Here is a 9491-nt window from a genome sequence, read left to right as displayed (position 1 = left end):
AAGTGCTGCAGTTGGGTGGCATCTTCTCTGCGTGTGACTCCGCCCTAGCGGCTGTAGTTAATCAGCGTCTCATTCATACGGGTATATTAAGGTGGCTGTATTGTCACCCAAATATGGCGTTAATGTGTGACTGCCTTTCTAGCGTGTCATTTTTCTGCTGTCGTTCTGGTGTTCTGGCTGGAGGTGAGTGTGGTGACTGTTTGTGATTTGTTGCTCAAACTTACGGGACTTTAAACGGTTAACAGTGTTACTCGTGTCAGGTGCTGGGCTGTTTGCGGATAAGCGCATATTGTGCTGAGTGTTTGCAGCTATTGACAAATGCGCCGTTTGCCGGAAATAACACCTGTTATACATACACTGCACTAAGCATCCCTGGCAAGGCCGGACTTACCATTGGGCTTGACTGGGCTGAAGCCCATGGGCCCCGCCCAATAGGGGGCCCCGCCCTTTTACGTTGATTTTTTTCAATAATATGTCAGTCATTTAATTTTTAATTTAAAGTTTGTTGATTGGAAAACGTGCGTGCTTATTGGGCGTGAAAAGGTCCGAAATCCGTTCAAAATAAGGATGCTAATGTCAAGGCTTCTGAACGCCACTAAAAACATCAGAAGAGACTCGATTGATGTCAGAGTTCGCTTCGTTTGGATGATGTGAACACGGTCTTCCGAACTCGGGTGCGCACCCGCGAACCGTACCAGAGTCCGCTTAAAAAGGGTGGTCTGGGGTACGGTTCATGTGAACTCCGGTACGGTTCGCTGCTGATGTGAACTCAATCGTACTAAATCGCGGAAGTGAACCGATATTAATTACATATGATTTGAGAAAAATGTGTGTTTGTGTGTGTTTCAGTCATTTTCCTGACGAGCGTGACTGACATAGCCTACTGCAAGCAGAGAGCTGTAAACCTCATTTCTGCTCGTCTTCAGCATTCTTTAGAGCATTTGCAGTACATTTGCGGCATATAGACGCAAGTGCCATTACGTACTGAAGCTTTAGGATCAAAACCAATGGTTAAAAAACACAAATATAAAAGTGAGGTGAGCAACGCTATGCATTTCGCCGCCTTCACGCTCGCTGTCGTTACTAAGCAACCGGGTAAACAGCTGCTGCTTTGATGACGCAAACGCACCCCGGTTCGGATCCAAATAATATATTATGAACACAGTCCAGAGTGCAATCGAACTCGGGTTCGTTCCAGGCAATCGAACCAAGTGTGAAAGCACCCTAAAACTCATTTGAATGGTGAGTACTTGCCCAGAGAATGGTTGCTCTACCCACCATCCATCGGTTGTGTATTTTGTTTTGCTTGCCGCCTTTTTGGCAAAGGTTGCCGGTCAATCCCTTTTTGAGTCTGGCTATATGTGATGTAGTAGACATACTGTAGGTCAAAGTCAGCCTAACACTTCCTATATGTGTATGGAGATGTATATAATCTATACAATATGTCAGCACTTACCAAGAACAGTTTTTTTTTAAAAGATTTATACACTCATAGATTTAGCTATTTATATGTAATACAAATGATTTGTTTTTCAATATGGTTTCCAGGTAAATAAGTGTTTTATTCTCATTCTGACCAAGACATTTGTGCATTGCAATAAACACATGATCACTTTGAACTTTTTTAATCATTATTTATTTATTTATTGGAAAACTTTTTCAAGCTTCAATCAGTGGTCATATAAATAAATTATCACGTTTTGTATTTTTTTTTTTTTTTTTTTTTTTTACATGTAACACTGTATACTGTACCAGTCACCTTTTGAAATTAGCTTTGCACTTCAAATAACGATTGGATCGATTATATTGTTACGCCACCAGATGGCGACAAATTACTTTTAAAAAACATTTGTCATTGAATCGTTCATTCAGGAGATTCGTTCAAAGATGCTGATTCATCTATGAAACGATTGTATTTGATTGAGGAATTTAATCATTCATTCAAACCCAAGTTTTTTTAAAATAAATAATTCAGATTAATTAAAAATTTTTATAGACTTCAGCAATTAACATAAATTATGTTATTTTGTTTAGTTGTTTGTTCAGAATCGTGATCTCTATTTTTATTCTCAGTTTATCCAAAATTGTGTTGCTCTAATACATAGCTTATGTATCATTTTGTTCTATTTAAAGTAATGTATAGAAGGTAGGGCCCGAAAGTGACTCAAGCCCAGGGGCCCCCACCACCCTAAGTCCTGCCCTGATCCCTGGCGTTTTGCCGCTTGGCTTCCTGGTAGGTCTCTTTTCTGGCTTTCGTAGCCGAATTTATTTGAAGTAATATACATATTAATGGGGTTTATCTGTGTATTCCAGCTTGCCTTTGTAAACCTTGTTCATCTCTTGCTGCCGGACGAATGGCGCGATCTCTACATGTTTGGTATGTGCGATCATTGTATAAACAGGATGATTTAATACGATGCATATTAGCTTATATTTAGGCTGTTTGCAGGTGAATTAAGTTGCTAGTATAAGAGCACCTGAAGACTGTTGCTCGGATTTGGACGTTCATGACTGCTGTTTTGTTCCTGATATTCTAAAAAAAATTTTTTGTTTTGGTTTGTTTTATTAACCAGTTTGAGTGCGTTTATTTTCATGTGAGCAATTGCAGCTTTGCTGGTGTTAGTTTTGCTCGTTTATTTTGAGTTATTTTCCTTTATTATTGTGTGATTTAATTTATCTTTCTTTATTACAAGGTGACTATTGCATTTATTATTTTCCTGTATTTTGCTTGTTTCTTTTGGGTGCTGCCCTTGTATTTTTGTGTTGTGAATAATATTCCTTTTTATTAATTATTGAGTGATCCTCGACCTGTCTAAGCGCCTGTGAAGTTGGGACAGGTTGGTGACCCTGGTCAAAATCTCTGTAACTGAGTGCAGGTTTGAATAGATCATCTCTTGTTGTCTGTTGATGGTGTCTTGTAAATTGGGTACCCATGTGTAAAAGAGGATCATTATTTCCATTTTCTTGTGTTACGACCCGCTCGTTTCGAGTCGCAACATAAAAGGGGGATCGGACAACAAGGTCTAATCAAAGAAAAGTGTTTTATTAAACTGTGCATAGACACCACAAACAGAGAACAATAACAAACAAAAGTCTAGGGGTGAACAATGAATGAATGAACTTATACAAAATATACATATATGCTACATGACTAAAGAAATACAAACAAATGAGAAAGTAATCAGAAAGTGCTTACATCCAGCATGGAGACGCCTCTGGGAATGTCTACCCCACAGAGAGCATAACCTCTAATGAGACACACACACACTTATATACACCCACTCAAGTTAATTGTCAATTAGCAGGAGACCCAATCGGAAGCTCTCCCATTCTGCCCAATAGGAAGACTCAGGGTCGTCACACTTGGTAATGTGTTTTTTTTCTTGTGTTTCAGGCATTGTGAGTCCGGAGCAGGAGGGCTAAGTGCTCTATTTGGTGGTGGGTTCTGATGCACCGTGTGTGTGGTCCACAACCCATAGTGATTGATCTTGGTTGGCGTGAGTGTGCAGTGCAGTGCACGTGTGGGTGCTCCTTGACCATCGCTGATGTTGGTGAAGTCTGGCACTAGCTCGTCCTGCTCCGGGTAGTCACAAGCCCTGATAAGCATTTCTTGTTATTGTGTGGTAGTTATGATTGAGCCAAATTGCCTTGCATTTTAGTATTTTATCTTTGTCTAATAAAGAATATTTTTGTATTTTCATACCCACGTCTCAGTCTCTGTGTAACGGAGAATCGAACCTGTGTCCTTAATAGGATACTTCCCTGGCTTAGTGACCAGTAGGGGTGCACCGATCCGATATTAGGATCGGATATCGGCCGCGATACTGACAAAATAGCTGGATCGGGGATCGGAAAAATTAACAGATCCACAAGCCGATCCAGGTGTTTTTTTCCGTCGCAACAGAACCTACGTCATTCGTCAGCTTCACGTGTGTCGCATGCTAGAAGGGAGCGAGCCAGAGAGTCGGCTGTGTGGAGGAGATATTTCACGCTTGCCACGCCAACTAGTTCGTCGCTGTTTCGAGGGTATTACTGCAAAGTCAGGGTCTTTCCTGCATTGACATTTTTTTGACGGCCAAAGCCTAATTTGATGAGTTATTGTGATTTACGAGTGATGTAGAACAGATGCTGCGCTTGTGACTGAGTGACAGAGAGACCGATCTGAGAGCTCCTCCCCCGCGCGCGCTCTCTGGGTCTTCAAAATAATCAGTGTTCGCTCTCATATTTCACATATTAATCCAAATCAAAAGCTCGGAAGACCGAAACCATGTTGCACGTGACACATTCGGACAATTTTGTCCTTGAATTATCACTGGGTGTGAATTGCGCTCAAAAAACATTGACTCTTCTCTGACCAGCTGACATAAAGCATACTTTCAATAAGCGGGAGACAAATTATATCCAGTTATGAAGTGTTTTCTGTGTGTTGACATCTTTCGCGATGTTCTAACAGACGGGATTCGCACACCGCGTCTGCTAATGTCCGATTCGTGACCTAATGACTCCTTTGAACCGAATCATTTTAACGACTGGCCAGAACAACTGATCTGTCCAACACTGAACTCATGAACTCAGTTTATTAATTTACTCAGAACGCAACTGAAATGAGAACACAAGTGTGCTTACCCATTTTAGCAAGAGTGGGTAGTAAGAATTATTTTTAATTATCAACAGTATTTCATCTTATTTCTGTTGACAATGTGTAGTAAAATAAATAGGCCTAGCCTACAATCATTTAATCTGGAGTGAGGTGAAACCAGAACAAAGTTGTTATTAGCTAGCTGAACATTTTTATTAAATTGCATATGGTAGAAAATTAGACTATTTGTTAATTTGTAATGCTACTTTTTAATATTGATATGATTATATACCAAAACAATTATCTGTAGTGTAAAAAATGTTTGGTAACTGTCAGATTACTATTGTATGTTTGACCAATACACTGTTTTTTGTTTCCACTGCTACATTTTATTTATTTAAAGAAGTTAGATTACATTCTATTTTAGATTTGAATGCACAATTGTTTTTTAAATAAATAAGAATTCAACACCTTACATACATCTGTTATTTTGTCTTAGTTATGTTTAGTTAGTAAAGTCTGGTGCCTTTAGTCTCTTCAAGGAAGGTATAAGGTGGAAGATATACAGTTTATTATTAATTCAACAATATATCGGATCGGTATCGGGTATCGACAGATACACAAAGCCCAGGCATCGGTATCGGTATCGGGACTGAAAAAGTCGGATCGGTGCACCCCTAGTGACCAGGGTGGCGTAGTCGACTCTTTTCCTTTTTTTTTTTGCTTTCAAAGTTTTGTCAACGAACCTTCCGTGTGCCACACAATGTTTCTGAAAAGGATTTCCTAGGTTCATTGGTGCAATAGATTGCACACATACTGCAATTTCTGCAGCCCTAAGTGAGCATGAGGCTGATTTAGTGAAACCTTTTAGAAAACCCACTCACTTAGATGCTCATCAAATCCTAATATTATATTATAAACAGATCCTTGGACAGTGGCCGTGCTCCTATATGCCTCAAACAAGCAGCGATCAGGCCTCTTCTTCAAGCTACACTGTGTAACTTTTTTAGTTTATTCTTAGCTAAAAACACTTAGTTCTTTCAAAAATATGTGCTCATTAATGTATATTTACTTCTTTCAAGTAATAGAGAATTCTCGTAAGTTTATAATATGCCATTGAAAATACATACGGGTAGGGGTTCGAATGCCGGTCGCCATGTTGCCCCTCCATCTTGAAAGTACATTAGCCAAAGAGGGACATACCCGTAAATTCAAGCTTCGCCTTTCGCGTTTTAACACTCGATGGCACCGTGTCGAATGTGGACAAGGTCGAACTGGAAGCCATGTTAATCTTGGACTAAATCGGCCACCGTAGGAGTTAAAACGAAATCGGAATTGAGAGGAACAGAAACTAAAACTTTTCACCGCTAGATGGGGGAAAATATCACACAGTGTAGCTTTAAGAAGCCAGATTTAGATGTGACCAATCTAAATAATTTCAGCACTATTTCTAAGTTGCCATTCTTGTCAGTTCTCCTTATTTATCTCATGAAACAATATTTAAGATAAACTTCAGTCTGGTTTTAGAGCCCATCATACTAGAGACCAGCACTCCGACGGGACCCAAAGCAAAAGAGTGTGGCGCGGGACTAGATCTGATACTCGTGTGTGTGTACGGGTTTCAGGAGAGTAAAACTATTTGCGGGACTCCCGCAAAATAGAAATATCTAAAAATAAAACATCCAAAAACTAATAAATTGTTATTCATCTATTGCACAAAAGCAACAAGAACAACTAAAACAAAATAAAAACGATTTACAGGTGCAAGCATAGGCAGAGTTTCTGTTTTTAACCTGTTTTTGTGGCGTTGTAGCCAACCACGGACATATGTGTTGATTTCTAGAACGCAATGGCCAATCAGAAGCATTTAAGATTAATCCACTCACCGCTCAAAGTGAGTTTTTGCTCAGCGCTGAATCCTGCATGCTGGCAAACCCTGAGATTATAACAAAGAAAGAGTAGACATTATGGAAGATTCATTGTGCAGTCTGCTTCATAACGGAGCTTTTTGAGCGCAATTAACTGAGATGTCTTCTTTTTTAGGAGTTACTAAGGGAGGGTACTTTGCGTGCATTCATCAAATCTATTTATACTTTTATGCAGGCTTTTGCGGGTGGGCACGGCACAAAATATGAATGTTGCGGGCGGGAGCGGGAGAAGGTAACATATATTTTTTACAGGTGGGAGCGGGACCTGCCCGAGGTGTCGAACGATTTACTCTTTGCTTTGGACTCCGGTAAACCTGCTAGGAACAAAGTTATCGATTCATTTAATTGTGAATGTCGAAGTCCCAAGATATAACCTGGCAATTAAAAATAATCAAATAAAAGTAGAAACTATTTTTTGTAGATTAACTGTGCATGTTTTACTCTGTGATTTTTGTCATGTTGGCAGTGTTTGAGTTTCTTCCTCATTATGAAAGCATGTTATGACTTTATCCTTTGTCTGTTGCTACTGCTTTTACTGTTGGCCTTTGTTCATCTAGATTTGGATTTCTTTCACTTTGAGTTATTTATCAAGTGATGATTTTTCAGATGTTTAATTTTGAGATGATTTTTCAGTTTTTTTCATTGACACCGTTATTATGGTTTAACTCAAATCAAAGGATAATGTTCGCTTACCTTGAAATAGCATCATGACGAGAGATGGCAATGATGAAACTTTTTTTTTTAGCACTATATATTAGACAAATTGGGTAACTAGAAACATTTGAAATGTCATGTGGGCAATCAATGTGTTCCTGTGTGTACAAGCTCTCTATTACTCTATCCCATCAGTCAACACATATTTGCAGATCTACATTATGACACACCACACAATTCAGACTGATAACTCAAAATCAATTCAAAACAAAAACTAAATAAACAAACCCCCACAGTGGGAAACTGGTTCCACTGCAAAAGTCCCTAGATTTCCCCTAAAGGCTTTATGCCATGAAGCCGGTTCACATTCTTAGGTCGACTAAGGAAGAACCTGTCAATTATTCTTGAATGCAAATGGATAAAGGCTGTTCGAGTATATGTGGGACAGCATTGCTAGGATGTAACTGTTGTATTACAATAGCACACATGTACCTTCTTTTACTCTTAGGTCTTGATTTACCTAACTTTACACATTTCATGTCCCAGTTGATCTATGTGGTCTACTGTAGCATGTCCTGTCATTAATCTGCAGGTTTTTATTGTTGAAAATACAGGGCATATTTACCAGGGGTATGATTAATTGTGAGCACGACTGTATGTATAAATCTTTATGCATTTCCTTGTTTCTTCTCTCCTTGCATGTTTTCCTCGCGTCTCTTTTTATGCAGCCATTCAGGAAAACATGCAAATGAGGGAATAATGGGCCAATTTTAAGAAATTGTCTCAAGGGGTCCCTGATCGCTTTTATGAGAATGAGGCATCAAATTAGGCCTGTGTTTATAGAAAGACTTTTATGGGTATTAAACATTTGTTTAAATTGTTTTGCAATTTGTGTGAAGGTTACGTTTTTATTGCACAAAAATGCAATTAATTACTTAATTGGTAATGCAGCCCATGAAGACATTTGGTTATTACATGTAATTTCATATAACCGAATTATCTATGTTAATTTCAAAACTCAGGATTGAGAGGCTGTGGCGAGACGTGTGGATGGCAGTGACCAACGTGTTTTACCACACACTTCACACACTGGAAAATGAAGGCTATCTGGACCTCAGTAGCACCACACACATTTTTGCATGTCATTATGTGTTCTTGCCTCGTCTGCAAAACAATCTGGACAACTTTCGTGAGGGATGGGACAACCACCCAATCCGGACCCAGCAAAACCTGACTCCGAACCAGCTGTGGGATGTTGGCCAAATGCAAAATCCCATTGCAGATCCAGACAATGCAGATGTACATTTCCATGGCCATGTTATTTAGAAATGTTCTGTATTGTATTTCTCTTGAATGAGTCACTTCCCATTATGTATAAAAACAATAAAAATGCTCTAACAATTTACTGAAATGAACCAGAAGTGTTATGAGTGAAGTTTATGGTTTGTCTTTTTATTTCAGGAGTATCTTGTTCCTGTTATTGACTGGGAGGAGGACGTCAGCCGTTAAGACAATGGACACACTGGGGTGACTGTTCCAATACTGCAAAGCCCTCTGAATCCTGAGCAGATGGAGCAGCTTAGGTCAGCTATTGACCCTATGGGACCCTCAGATTCCCTTGGCATGGACATTTACATCAGTCACTCATTGAAAGGGTTGATGGACCAACATGTGGACCAACTGTAGAGTTTTGCAATGGATTTCATATTGCTTGATTGTCTTCGCATTTGAGATGCGCATGCTAGTGCAGGCAGGTGAGTGTTGCAGAGTGTGACGGCCCCAGGTTTGGGCCCTCTCTGGTTCTTTGTATTTTGCTGTGTTTTGTCCCTTTAATCCAGGTAATTGTTGGTGGAGCTGATGGCTGGTGTGAAATGCAACAGACCTGATTAGGCGGGGCTCAGGTGGCTATAAAGGAGCCTGCTTGATGATTTGACTCGCTTCTCCTGGCCTTCCGACTGATTCCGTTCTGTTTGTTTCTTTGTGTTTTACACCCATACACTGCATACATGCTGATCTGACAGACACCTACAATTGTATATTTAGCTTAATTTACTTATTTTGTCACGTACTGTTGAGCCAGGTTGTGACGAGTTAAACATCTGTGAGAGCAGCATACGGCAAATATTAATTTCCTTTGTCATGATATGACTGAGGTAACTTGATTTAGAAGTGGACTGTGGCATCTCCCACTCGCTCTTTTTTTCTTTGCAGGTGTGTTTATGGATGTATTGCACATGGTCAACCGCGTATAGAGTAGTGTACAATGAAGTAAAATTTTCCTGTCAGTGTTTCATTATTATATATTATATTTTTGTGTGACTATTACTGAT

This window comes from Gobio gobio (assembly GCF_949357685.1).
Source record: "Gobio gobio genome assembly, chromosome: 7".
NCBI classification, from domain to species: Eukaryota; Metazoa; Chordata; class Actinopteri; order Cypriniformes; family Gobionidae; genus Gobio; species Gobio gobio.
This window is presented reverse-complemented; position numbering follows the sequence as displayed.